Source organism: Podarcis cretensis (genome assembly GCF_951804945.1).
Source record: "Podarcis cretensis genome assembly, chromosome: 11".
NCBI classification, from domain to species: Eukaryota; Metazoa; Chordata; class Lepidosauria; order Squamata; family Lacertidae; genus Podarcis; species Podarcis cretensis.
In genome coordinates this window covers 46542464-46555480 of record NC_137180.1, presented here as the reverse complement: position 1 = coordinate 46555480, position 13017 = coordinate 46542464, and the positions used below count along the sequence as shown (strand labels likewise).

The 13017-nt window shown below is 44.0% G+C and overlaps 1 protein-coding gene and 1 long non-coding RNA gene across 5 annotated transcripts in view; one reads left to right on the top strand and one right to left on the bottom strand.

Annotated features, from left to right (window-relative positions):
• GHR (growth hormone receptor) overlaps positions 1-13017 on the top strand; it is a 105406-nt gene that overhangs the window by 52452 nt on the left and 39937 nt on the right. The window lies entirely within an intron of this gene.
• On the bottom strand, positions 6142-12348 carry LOC307226452. The gene is made up of 3 exons (XR_013843436.1): positions 11655-12348; positions 10627-11256; positions 6142-9795 (listed from the first exon to the last, which is right to left on the bottom strand). It is a non-coding gene; the product is annotated as an uncharacterized lncRNA (long non-coding RNA).

Genomic DNA, 13017 nt, shown 5'->3' with positions numbered 1-13017 from the left:
GCCTTATTGGCTGACATCTTCTAAGTTTTATGTGGAACTTATTGGAAGGTGGATAGGATTCTTGTAATTTATGTTGGGTAGACGTTACTGGTGTCAGCTGAAGAAAAAGGCAAGAGAAATAATTTTCCTCCACTAAATTGGTTGCTGCCGTTCCTTCCCCTGCAAGATGGAAGATATTCTGAGGGTCACTCCAAATTTCTCATCAGAGCTTGTTAACAAAAACTTGTCCCTTAGACTTCTTCTCCTCTTCCCTCCCAATCTATTTTTCTTTCGTATCATGTCTTTCTTTCTTTTTAAGCCTTTTAAATTATCCATAAGCTTCTCTAGGAGGAGTTTTGGACCATGTATTAGGATTAAAAAATATTTAGAGAAATAAGAAAATAAAATGTAACAGTTCTGATCCTGGTTCTTGACTTATTCCTTGATTTGTCATGCTGGTTAGCTCTTCAATCCTAACTTACCCTTTTGTTCCGAGTTCTGGCTTTCTCCTCTGTCCTATGTCCTGGTTGCTTTCCAGTCCTGGCTACTGAATTCATCCAATGCATACTGATTCCCAGCTCAGCTCAGACCACTGCTTATAGCCCACACTCATCAGCAACCACTTCTTGTGAGTTCTCTGAGGGAATGTCCCAGTGGCTCTTTTGGCAAACAACCACTGGCTTGTTTGTTGGAAGAGTACTGGTTTCCACATGGGCTCCTCACTGAGGCAGTTTGTCTCTTTCATACAATATTACGATGTTCTCTTTAACACTTCTTCAGAGTAAGGTAAAAATAAAGTTGCCCTGCAAAACAACAATCCTTTAGACTGCAAACTTTCCCATCCATTTCTGACACTATTGTTGACAGAATAACTCCCTCTCTCTCTTTAACTAGATGGCAATGATACATTGCTTCTTCTGCGTTTGTTTTCTGTTCATATTTGATTGTGCTTGATTTTCAGAGGTTCTCCTGTAAGCCATTATAACCCGCCCCCCATTCATTATGAAGGTAGAAAGGATTTAATTGCACCTTGGTCAATTTTGTTGCACCTCTTAGATCAGAAGGCAGGTTAACATTATTAAACCCCTATTGCTGATTCATTTTAGCAGACTTTAGCAAAGTTAAGGCCTTTCAGATTCTTACTGCAGGTGTCTTTTCAATAAGCATGGAATAGCTTTCGATCTGTGACTCCTATTCTGCAGTTGGGAAACTAAGATTGCTAACATACAGTAGTGGGCTGCTAGGGCTTGGAAGTGAGGCGTTAGTTAGACTTATTGGAGTCGATCTAGGGCCATTGATCCACGCCTAAGTGCACACCTGTTGCGTGTTCCCTGATCTCAGCTGCAGGGGTCTGGACTGCAGTGGTAAGAAGGTCTTCTTCTTCTTCTTTGGTGATCACCCATAGCCAAGTAAGATTGTCTTCCATAAACATGGTTTCAACAGTGAGCCCATAAGTGACTGTGGAGGCCAGTTCTGGATCCACACATCCTTCCACAGTGGGGACATTGGTTTCTGGGCGGGAGTTAATCACGGTGTGGATTTGCCAAGCGTGCCTTCCTCTTAGCACATTTCTCCCTTGTGTCCTGAGTTTGAGTGTCTTCAAAGCCCATGACACCTTTGGTAAAGGCTGTTCTCCAATTGGAGCACTCACAGGCGAGTGTTTCCCAATTGTTGGCATTTATACTACAATTTTTAAGATTTGCCTTGAGACAGTCTTTAAACCTCTTTTGTTGATCACTTCCGACCACTTACTGCTCTTTCGACAAGTAAGGGTAGAAATCTTGGTCAGTTGAGAAGGTTCACACTTGGATGAGCTGCTGGGAAGGAACGGGAGCTTGTGAAAAGGGTTCCAAGTCAATGCTCACCCCCAGTACCTCAGTAGACTGGGTAGAGAAATCACAGTCCCCGATGAGATGGCTGAAGACAATAAGAAATTCTTGTGTGTGATGTGCATACACTGTTTATTACATAGTGCCCTTGGAGTCTTACGTTTGAAGTGTGGCGTATATACTTATTAGGTGGATAATTATTAGATAAGCAGTCTTGTTGTCCAGGTTTTTTCCTCCAGTATTTAAAAAATAATAATCCTGCAAGATTTTGTTGATCGCAGACAATAGCTGGAGAAAAGAACTGACCATGCACTCATTGGAAAAGATGCCACTGTTATGGCAACCTTCCGATTGCTTCTGCTGTGGTCAGCACCCTAAACTGTTACCGTATTTTTCGCTCTATAACACGCACCCGACCATAACACGCACATAGTTTTTAGAGGAGGAAAAGAAGAAAAATTCTAAACGAAACAGTGAATGTATGATTTTTGTGGTTCATGCTGTGGCCACAGACATGTGATCTGACGGTGAATTTGGGATGACCCAGTGCAAAAATCCTGAGGATCCATGTGGATCCGTGCTTTCTAACCAGATTTTAAGTGGGGAGGGAAGGAAAAACACTGAAGGGACAAGGAGCACACATGGGGAGTGTGGAGAAGGTTGCTGCTAATAATGCAGAAGAGTGGTATAAGGGGAGAAGGCTCCTCTCCTCTCCCGCTTTGCTCCTTCTCTCCCACCTCCCCGGCTTAGCGAGCTGAAAAACTTTGCTGCTATTTAGCGAGCTGAGTGGGGAGGAGAGAGGGACAGAGAGCACTGTTGCTTTAAAGGAGCCAACCAGACAGGAGCCGCTTACATTAGTGTAAGCGGCTCCTCTCCTCTCCTGCCTTGCTCCTTTAAAGCAAGCCGGCTCTCTGTCCCTCTCTCCTCCCCACTCAGTGGCTCTTCTCCCACTTTGCTGTTTCAAAGCAAGCCACCGAGGAGGGAAGGAAGGGGAACCATGGATCCTCTGCTCACGACTGCAGCAGATCCCCCCACCATCTGTAGGCATTCGCTCCATAACACACACAGACATTTCCCCTTACTTTCTAGGAGGAAAAAAGTGAGTGTTATGGAGCAAAAAATACGGTAATTGTCACTGACGCTGCCAACCGCTCCACAGAATATTACTCAAGACCTGAAGTCTGTCAGACTTGACCAACAAACTTCCTCCACTCAGGTTAGCCTTGGGCTCTTGTGGTGTGACAAGTCTTCATAGAGGTCAGCTTTCCAACTAACTACGCCATGGCCATTTCCCCCAAAGTCATATTTTAAATAGCAATCAGATTTTTATGTTTCTCTCTTCTTTTTTTTAGCAAAATTCACTAGCAATTGCCAGGCATTTAATACATATGGCTGTGGTGATGAAGTAAAAAAGGCAGCTGAAGAGCATTTTTGAAAGCATCTAATCTCTTCTGCAGAGATGGATCCATTATATGCAAATATACCCTGTAAATGTGCTCCCACTGCGGCCAGCACTCCTGCTATTTACAAGGTTATGCTTGCTCGGAGCCAACTGCTGTACCACCCATGGCAACCAATGACGTTTGACTTTACTCCCCATGCAGAATATTTTGTGGCACATAAATTATTATACAACTCTCTGATAGGGAGATGGGCTGTTGCCAGGGCTCGTTCCTAGGTCTCAGTCCTAGCAGACTTTGCAATAGCTGTGTTTTGAAATGCTTGTGAGCTGACTGAGCCTGCGGCTTGACCTTATGTAGACATAACGGCTTACGTCCAAGCTATCTGAAAGGCCGTATTTCCTCATACAATCCTGCCTGGGTTTTGATATCTTTGGGGACGCCCTTCTCTCAGTCCCACAGCCCTCAAAGGAACTCTTGGCGGGGATACAGGAGAAGGCCTCTCGGTGGCTTCTCCCAGACTTTGAAACTCCCTCCATAGAGAATTTAGACTGGCTCCCTCCTTGCTGTCCTTCCACTGGCAGGTGAAGACTTTTTTGTTGCAACAGGCTTTTTAGGAACCAACTGCTTTTAATGAGAGGGCTGGTGCTGTGCCGTTTTTATTGTAATTCATAGAATTGTAGAGTTGTAAGGGACCCTGAGGATGGTCTAAGTCCAATCCCCAGCAATGCACAAATATGCAGCTTCCCCATATGGAGATTGAATCTGCAACCTTGGCATTATCAGACCATGCTCTAACCATATTGTTTTAATAGATTTATATAGGTGTATGGTTTTACTTCAAGCAATCTTTAATTGTTTTTAATTATTGGGGTTTTTTCTGTTCTTTTTTTGCGGCACTCATTTTTAACTGTAAACTGCCTTGAGTTCCATTAGGGTAAAAGTGGGGGATGAATGAATGGATGAATGTTTGATAATGATCATCATCATGATGTATTAGATTACTTACCCATTAATCACCATAGAGTCCAGGGCAAGTTACAACAATATTTTAAAAATGCAACATTAAAATCTGTTAAAACAATTTGCAATCAGAATAGTAGGGTGGGTCCTATATGTGTGTCTGTGTGTGTATACAGGTGTCACAAGCTAAGGTAAACAGTAATAGTAGTAGTAGTAGTAGTAGTAGTAGTAATGTATTTATACCCCGCCCATCTGCTGGGTTTCTCCAGCCACTCTGGCCGCCTCCCAACAGTTACATGTTGAGTATACGATGCTTTTCCCAGAGAGATGTGCGTGGCATAACCTTTTAGTTTTTAATTGCCAGGCCATGGCTTTTATGTTTAACCAGGCCTTTGTTTTATTCACGTTGCCTCCTGGTGGTGCTCCGCTTTTAGTGGGAGTAGGTAGGACTTGTGCAACACAGTGAAAGCCATGCAGCACATTGTGAAACTCTGTGGCAGAAGCTGGGTATTATTTATTGAGCTTCACAAACAAAATGCTGGAACAAACATTGCAACAGTGATTTCTATAATATTTTATAGTGGGGGTTTCTTGTGTGTGTTTTTAAAGGTCAAGTTAGCTATCACGATTTAAAGTAACATGAAATCTTTTTAAAAAGCCTTTATTTGTTGTTCATTTTCATTCTTAAAGAAAACAATAATAGTTGGAGAAAATATTGTTTGGAATTTTGCTACCATGGCATGACCACTGGTTAAGATGGCTTTAGAACAGGCATAGGCAAACTCAGCCCTCCAGATGTTTTGTGACTACAACTCCCATCATTCCTAGCTAACAGGACCAGTGGTCAGGGATGATGGGAGTTGTAGCTCCAAAACATCTGGAGGGCCAAGTTTGCCTATGCCTGCTTTAAAAGGTATTGAGACAAATTCATGGAGGTCTTGCCTGTCAATTTCCAGTCAGTGTTAACCATGGTTTATTGTTACTTTCAAATACCAAACTGTGGCTAGTCTTACCTATGTCAATAGACAAACAAGGCAGAGTCATCATCAAAGTTTGAAGTTGGCTTGTCTACCTGAAACATAATTAAGGCTAGCTACAGTTTTTTCTATGCGCCCTAATGGTGGCCAAGAGATTGATATTGATGAACTGGAAGAACAGAGATATGATACCCTATAATCAGCGGATTGACAATATGACATCACTTGCAACTTATGAATGGACTGCTTATGCACAGACTTTGTCTGAATAAATGCGATAGCATTTGGAGTGAGTTTATACAGAATGTAGTAGGCAATTGACATTAGGATTATTAGGATAGTAACACTATATAGGTTTATATAAGAATGTATGGGAGTATCCTCCAACATTCAGTTTCAACGAAGGTCCACAAATTCTAGTACTATGTCCACTTTTTCCATGCCATAAATGATTTTATAAAATTCTGTTACCTCTCACTCGCTTAAATTAAAAAGTCTTTTGCTCTTCTTTATTTTGTTGCTTGTGTTTTTGACATTGTTTCAAAATCCCATGATAGAAAGAGGCTGAGCAATGAATCAGGAAATCCCCTTGAATCCTACCTCTTCCATCATCTAACTTTGAGCGTGCAAAATCACTTGGCAAAAGGCTGCTATGATGACCTCCTGGATTTTCCGCTTAGTGGCTTACAGGGGTAGACAGTTGAATATTTTGAACCAATCTTTTTATGTTGTGCATAGAAGGTGTTTTACGCATACATTTTTAAGAAACACATGTTGGTGGCTCTAAAGTTCATTTACTTTATTTACCAAAGACAAGCTAAGACAGCAATCCCCCTTGCTGAATTTTCACTTACACTGAATATAAGGAGGCTAATTTGTTCCTCAACATGCTGCCTGTATTAATTCATTCACTGGCTCAGATGCCTTGCATCCATAATTAAACATGAGGCAAGGGCTTTTGATTCACCTCCCCTGCTGTACATGTACATCCTTAATATTACTATTTTTGTCTAATGCAGAAAAATAAAACTGCCAGGCAAAAAGAAACATGTCTAGACATTCTAATTTGTTTTTGAAATATAATGGGTGGTTTCAAATTGGTCCAGTCAGTATGCATGTTAGTATTATTCCTTTGTAGCTAGTGCGCAAATAATGGCAGTGTTTGAGCACATAGAATATATGGTCAGAATGCAGAATGAAACAACTTGCTAGAGAGATGCGTAGCACTTAGTCATTAGGAAGAGGTTTGTTGTTTCAAGGAAAAAGCTTCCCAATTAGTTGTTAGGGATGGAGAGAGAAAATGTGAAGCCTTTCTGCTACCAGGAGCTGGTGAAGCCCAATGCTACCAGATTTGTTGGCAGTGGCAGCTGAGGCTACTGGTGGGGATTTTACCAATATCACTTTGCATCAGTGGTAATTTGGGATCTGGATACAAAATGAAGTATTTACATAGGAAGCTCTTTGTACGTGGTGTTTTGTGTTTTACAAGAGGACATGGGGTGGCTCCAGGAGATATTTGATTTGGCTCACATTCAAAGGTGAGCTTACATAATTTGCAGTTTCCCAAACAATATGCAAACCGAAACACGGCTATCTTTGCAAATTCTCACTCCGGTGAATTTTTCAATGCAGTTGTCTAGCCATGTAATGTGTGTGTGTGTGTTTAGATAGATAGATTGGTAATGTGCATGTAAATTAATAGTAAAAATGCATTAAACTGGGGAAATTGCCTTGCAGAGATGTGTATCGTGGGAGAAATTTGCGCAGATATGCTTATGAATTTTCATGAGAACTTCCTGAATAAATCACAAACCAATGGAGAGAACTAAACTTAATGTTTAGGAAAAATGAGAAACTGAAGTTGACATATTTTTCCATCCTTAAAGAGGACTGATTCCCTGCCTCAATGAGCTTACTGTGTGCTACTGGGGGGGGGGGGGCAACAGAGGAAGGAGAAGGGAGACAGGAAAGTATATGTATTTGTTTCAGATACTTGTAGACAATGGGCTGTGGATAGTAAGAGATTCACAGGGAAAAGGAGGGTTATGAGAATGGTTTCAAAGGAAGAGAGCAAGAGGGAGGCATACTATAGATGTTAAAGGTACTCCCGGGCATAAGAACAGCTAACGTGGTGGAGCTTGAGGAGTGAAGAAACTCTGCAAATCCCTGGGCTGCAAATCCACTGAAAAATCCTATGCAGTTAGGTTTTTGTACAGTTAACTGGAAGGACTGGAATAGCATTCAGTAGCCTAGAGTTTGGCAGTACCTTTCAGCCCAAGCAGGGGCAGACCTTGGTGGTGTGGCAACTTGTGTGAAGCCAAAATTTGACGCCTCCTTCCCAAAGCCCTGGTAAGCACTTGGCTGGCTTTGGGGAGGCGGAAGGAGGACTCTAGGACCCTGTCAGAGCCCTCACGCCTCCATCCTGAAGATGGAACAACTGTGCTTGTGTCCACCCTATGTTTCCGCATTATTTCTTGCATGGTGCATACCTCCAGACAGATTTGTCTCTTCGTACAAATTTGACCACTATTTGCCCTTTCCTGTGTATGAATGTTTCATTATTAACTTGTGTTTGAGTTGAACAAAACGCACGCGCACACACACACACTAAGTTTAGGGGGGCGGTATGAGGCTGTGTAAGGGAAGAAAGTTCTAGAAGGGATGCCTGTAAAAACAGTGGACAATCTTAGCTCTGTTTGATGCTTGGAAGCTTCAAGAAAACCTCTTTAATTTGATACAAGACATCAGGCAATGTGACGTTGCTATGGCTATGGAGAACATCGTGACATTTATCTTGAAGTCAGAATAGTATCACCCCAGATCTCAAGAGTGCCACAAGCAGTGTCTGGTCAGAGTGCTCATCTTAGACCAGATAAATAGATGCCTTTGAAAATCATAATGACAGAGCTCTCTTGGGGGGGGGGCATTAGACTTCTCAGGTGGGTCGACGGATTGGAATGCACTCCTCCAATCTCTCCATGAGACTTTTTAGCTTAGTCTCAAACCTTTATTTAAGATGTCTGGTTGGAGGAGACATTTGCAACTGCTGTTGCTGTATGAATATGAATTAAAACATTTGCAAATGAGGCTATGTGTGCTTGAGATTGTCCGGGGAGGCTCTCTTGAATGTTCTTTCAGTGGGGACAATCTTGTTCGGTGGGGACACGGAGTCAGCCCTGTTCTGTGCCCCTGCCCCCAAGCTGTATAAATCCCTGCTCTCTGAAATTCACCTGGCAACAGTGCTAACTTTCAATGGCCAGATGATTACTGTATTTCTAAAATTGCATCTATACAAATTACTGTGTGCACATAGTATGAAAATTGGTGTCCTCTCTTGTCCCCCTTTTTTGATCATCTATTTCTTCTTCTTTTTTGCGGGGGGAATCACTTATGTGTGAGTGGCCACCCAGCAGTCAGACTGGCATAGGTTGAAATGACTGCAGTTTCTCAATGGCTACATCTCCTCTCCGAGCCAGAACCTTCACTGGCCTTGCGCCATGCCTTCCTTGCAAGCTTTTGCTAGGCTAGAATGTTTTCTTGAACTTTGATAATCCACTGTTTGACTTTTGCATAGCCTACCATACCAAAAGGGACGCAGGTGGCGCTGTGGGTTAAACCACAGAGCCTAGGACTTGATGGTCAGAAGGTCGGCGGTTCGAATCCCCGCGACGGGGTGAGCTCCTGTTGCTCAGTCCCTGCTCCTGCCAACCCAGCAGTTCGAAAGCACGTCAAAGTGCAAGTAGATAAATAGGTACCGCTCCAGCGGGAAGGTAAACGGCGTTTCCATGCGCTGCTCTGGTTCGCCAGAAGTGGCTTAGACATGCTGGCCGCATGACCCGGAAGCTGTACACCGGCTCCCTCTGCCAATAAAGCGAGATGAGCACCGCAATCCCAGAGTTGGCCACGACTGGACTTAATGGTCAGGGGTCCCTTTACCTTTACTTTTTCCATACCAAAGCTAAGAATGACACACAGTTGTACTTTGGAACTTGAATGGAATCCATTCTGGAAGTCCATTAGACTTCCAAAACGTTCAGAAAACAAAGCGTGGCTTCTGATTGGCTGCAGGAAGCTCCTGCAGCCAATCAAAAGTTGCGCCGGACATTTGGCTTTTGAAATTCATTTGGAAACTGGAACTCTCACTTCTGGGTTTCGATTGTTCGGGAGCCAATTTGTTCGGGGGCTAAGGTGTTTGAGATCCAAGGTACGGCTATATTTTGCTCTTTTACCATAACCTTGCAGCACCCAAAATTGAATGCTCAGTTATCTGTAATTTGAATCTATTTGTATCTGTTAGGGGCCTCTGGCACCACCTGCCCCTAGAACGTGGCCATCAGACAGTTGCCCACACAATAATGCTCTGTGGGCAGCGATCCTCCTTGAAGACTCATAAATCCTGCTGAAGCAAACAGAGCTCATCAATTCATCATTCATCAGTCCTGAAGCTGCTTTGGGATTAATGCTGCAGTTTTAATGGTTAGATTATTTGGGAAAGAGAGGTTAGCTGGTTGGCATTTTGGATAAAGTGTGGAAGTAAGGGGATTGGCAGTCACCTGGCCATTACAGAGATCCTTTAACCAAAGGAGGGAAACATTGGCCCCTTTACTAAGCTGCCCAAACATATTCCTGGCAGAAAAAGTTGTACACCTATTGTCAGGGGTTCAGGAGCAGAGGCACAGGGAAGAGAGGAGATGGAGAGCGAAGGGGAAGAATCCGAGGGGAGCGTAGGAGAAGAGGACAGTGGACCGAGGGATTCCATGAGCCTCTCCAGCGAATCGGAAGATTCACAGAAGGGGGCGCCAGTGGCCAGGGGTAGGGGGTTCCCAAGGGGAACGCCCCAGGAGCAAGGGGGCAGCAGGGACTCCCAGAGCAGTAGTTGGAAATCAGGACCAGCTTCCCCACCAGAGCAGAGTGGGGGGGAAGAGTCCCAAGGATCGGGGCCAGTGCATTCCCCACCAGGGAGAGAAGATAAGGCAGGGCTGACCACACCTCCATCGGAGAGTCAGACAACGGAGGGGAGGTCAGATCCGGCCAGTATCCCGGAAGAGGGAAGCAGTGACAGAAGTAGTGTAACGGTCAGGAGGAAGGTCACTGGGTTGGCGCGAGAGGCAAGTTCAAATGTACAGGAGCGCGGGACAGCAGAGAATGAGGATTGGGAACCGGGTCCTAAAGCCCGCCGGAGGCAGGGGGAGGAGTTAAGCGACTCAGCGTCAGAAGAGTCCAGAAAGGGGGATGCCCCAGCGGGCAGGAGGACCCAGAGGAGGAGAAAGCAGCGGAAAAGGTGGAGCAGGGCTAGGATCTTAAACTGGTGTCAGAGGGGAGGAGATTCAGACGGGACTTCGCCGGTCTAGGGTTTAAGACGTAGAGCTGCGCGCTGCGGCTTGGAAATGGAAACTGGACCTCAATAAAGACTTTTGTACATAACGACAGACTCGCGTTGGTCCTCTGTGAGCTGGGACCTAGGGGCAGCTCTGACACCTATGTTCTTTCAAAAATCTGCCTTTTGCCAGAGAAAGCAAAGCCAGGGGCCTAACTGAAGAAATGGTCTCTTGATGCCCAACATAGACAAAGATTATAACTTGCCCCCATACAAAAAAAAAAAAAAAAAAGCACTTATCAAATTGTCAACAAACATGTGCAGAAGATGTGTGGCAGCCGCTTCAGAAAAGAAAGAGATTAATTTTAAAAGGCTCTGCAATCATGTCAACACATTAGGATGACAGGCTGAGGAAACTGTTCAGGACCAGTTCCATAGTAGTTAAAGGATATTATGCTGTGCCTTATGCAGTGGCTGCAAAAATATTAAGTTCTGCCCTCGCTCTGAAGCCACGTTCATTCCACTTGAATGATTTGAAGTGGTTGTTACAGTCCTCCTTTCAAAGTGCTTGTTTTCCTCGATGATGACGATGAAGAAGAAGAAGAAGAATTTGAGTTAGTTGTATGCAGTGTTGCATAAGCAAAGGGTGGGATACAGGATGATAATTTCACAAACCCTCCCAGAGCCTTGTTGCTTTGCCTCACTGTGTCCAACTTTATCAGGATAGAAGAGGACTTGGGAAATTTCACAAAGACTTTCGGCGTTTTATTTTTGCTTGCCACCATTACTACCTCTTTTTTAAAACAAATTACTTTTTATTGATTTTTTCCATGTATACTTCTTATAACAATATATCTTTAACAATTTTTCATATTTCGACCCTCCTCCCCTGGATTTCCCCCATACTCCCGTTTTGTTTTATTTCCATATTGTTCACTCGGCGTATCGTTTCCCCAAAATTTCCTCAATACATATAGTCTTATTTTTTTGTTGTATACAGTTGTGATTGTTTACTCAAACCCTGCCAGTGAGTCCATTTCTTTATGTTGCCTCTTCATATATGTTGTAAATGGTTCCCATTCTCTTTTAAAGCCTTTGTCGTCCTTTTCTGTTAGTTTTGTCAGTTCTGCACATTCCATAGGTTTCCCTTGCCATTGTTCTTTCATTGGTATTTCATCGCCATTACTACCTCTTTTATTATTGTGGCAGCAGTATAAATAATTGCACTCCTGGGACTGCTATGAGTACCATTTTGTCCTCCATGTCATGACTCCCATCTCTTGCATCGATCTGGACATGGAGCTGGAGGCTGCAGAGGCACCCAGTGGGGAGCCAAGTCTGGTTCAGTGGTCAGAGCTGACTGCTGGACATAGAGAGACCATTGTGCCTGAGGCTGTTGGACAGGAGCTCCCAAAGGAAACTCCCAGACCACCAGGGTCTGGACCTTCCATTTGCCCTGGCTCTGAAGAACCAGATGTCTCCCACCACACAGCACCAGTCTGGTGGCACAGGGAGCACACCAGAATGGAAGCTATGAGATGCAGGAGGAGTGCTCAGAGGGTTGGTCCTTGAAGGCTCTGCAGTTCTCTACAGAGAGGTGGAGTCTGGAGGAGGTATGTACCGGTAGTTCTTAAGATGGAGGCTTCAATCTGTCCCCAACCTTTGTTGGAGCAAGGTGCTCATTCAGAATTGGCTGTGGTCCAGTGGCCTTGGCACTTTCTTGATTGGATCAGTCATTGGACTAGAACCCAGCATTCAGTCTTGCTTGGCTTTACGATGACACCATGTCATCGCATGGTGCCATCATGAAGAAGCAAGGGTCCCTAGGAGTGTGGGTGTCCATTGCCAGGAAGTTTAGACCACACTTCAGCCCTGTTCATTCTCCATTCATTCTCCATTCTCAAAAGGCCTACCAACTTTACCACTTGCAAACATGGTGACAAAATTGTGGGTGGGCTGGGGGGGGAATTCAACTGAGCACTATCCTAAATGAAGGATGTTTATTTTCTGGCACTTAACCAAGCCCTACTCCTTATGAACATTCATTTCCCTCCCTCCCCTCCCCCCATAAATATTTCTGATGGCTGAACAAATATTTTGAAATGTGTGGCTACTCTTTTCTTTTAAGCTCGATGTCATGTGGTCTTTTGTTTGCTTCTCTGTTTTCTTTTGCTGGTGTTTCTTTTCAGGATAACACCTACTCTTTACTTGAGAGCGATTTTTTTATTTATGCGTTTTAATTTAGTTCAATTTATTTGTCTAAGCACAAAGGTCAGTTTCACCAAGAGACCTTGAGCATAAATCGTAGCGTCATAAACTAAGTGGTGTGCACACTCCTATGCTTCATCTTTTGGTGGTGCAGCAGCAGATAAAAAAGATTTGACAGATCAATAAATGCTGCAGATAGAAAAAAAGACCTGCCTTGGTCCAGTATACCTAAAGGAGCATCTTCACCCCCATCGTTCTGTCTGGACATTGAGGTCCAGCGCTGAGGGCCTTCTGGCGGTTCTCTCACTGCGAGAAGCCCAGTTACAGGGAACCAGGCAGAGGGC